Genomic DNA, 1,139 nt, shown 5'->3' on the forward strand with positions numbered 1-1,139 from the left:
ATTTCCAGTTTTTTAAGGAATCTCCACACTGTTCTCCATAGTGGCTGTACTAGTTTGCATTCCCACCAACAGTGTAAGAGGGTTCCCTTTTCTCCACACCCTCTCCAGCATTTATTATTTGTAGACTTTTGGATCACAGCCATTCTGACTGGCGTGAAATGGTACCTCATAGTGGTTTTGATTTGCATTTCTCTGATAATGAGTGATGTTGAGCATCTTTTCATGTGTTTGTTAGCCATCTGTATGTCTTCTTTGGAGAAATGTCTGTTTAGTTCTTTGGCCCATTTTTTGATTGGGTCATTTATTTTTCTGGAGTTGAGCTGTAGGAGTTGCTTGTATATTTTTGAGATTAGTTGTTTGTCAGTTGCTTCATTTGCTATTATTTTCTCCTATTCTGAAGGCTGTCTTTTCACCTTGCTAATAGTTTCCTTTGATGTGCAGAAGCTTTTAAGGTTAATTAGGTCCCATTTGTTTATTTTTGCTTTTATTTCCAATATTCTGGGAGGTGGGTCATAGAGGATCCTGCTGTGATGTATGTCAGAGAGTGTTTTGCCTATGTTCTCCTCTAGGATTTTTATAGTTTCTGGTCTTACGTTTAGATCTTTAATCCATTTTGAGTTTATTTTGTGTATGGTGTTAGAAAGTGTTCTAGTTTCATTCTTTTACAAGTGTTTGACCAGATTTCCCAGCACCACTTGTTAAAGAGATTGCCTTTAATCCACTGTATATTCTTGCCTCCTTTGTCAAAGATAAGGTGCCCATATGTGCGTGGATTTATCTCTGGGCTTTCTATTTTGTTCCATTGATCTATATTTCTTTGTGCCAGTACCATCATAGTGATGCTTTCTAAGGCCCACTTGACTTCACATTCCAGGATGTCTGGCTCTAGGTCAGTGATCACACCATTGTGATTATCTGGGTCGTGAAGATCTTTTTTGTACAGTTCTTCTGTGTATTCTTGCCATCTCTTCTTAATATCTTCTGCTTCTGTTAGGTCCATACCATTTCTGTCCTTTATCGAGCCCATCTTTGCATGAAATGTTCCTTTGGTATCTCTGATTTTCTTGAAGAGATCCCTAGTCTTTCCCATTCTGTTGTTTTCCTCTATTTCTTTGCATTGATCGCTGAAGAAGGCTTTC

The 1,139-nt window shown here is 38.2% G+C and overlaps 1 protein-coding gene across 1 annotated transcript in view; it reads left to right on the top strand.

The window, feature by feature from the left end:
• The window catches only part of TMPRSS12 (transmembrane (C-terminal) protease, serine 12), a 34,494-nt gene that overhangs the window by 16,888 nt on the left and 16,467 nt on the right, over positions 1-1,139 (top strand). The gene's annotated exons all lie outside the window — the stretch shown is intronic.

The sequence above is a fragment of the Bison bison genome, unplaced genomic scaffold (assembly GCF_000754665.1).
Source record: "Bison bison bison isolate TAMUID 2011002044 unplaced genomic scaffold, Bison_UMD1.0 scf7180017864383, whole genome shotgun sequence".
NCBI lineage: Eukaryota > Metazoa > Chordata > Mammalia > Artiodactyla > Bovidae > Bison > Bison bison.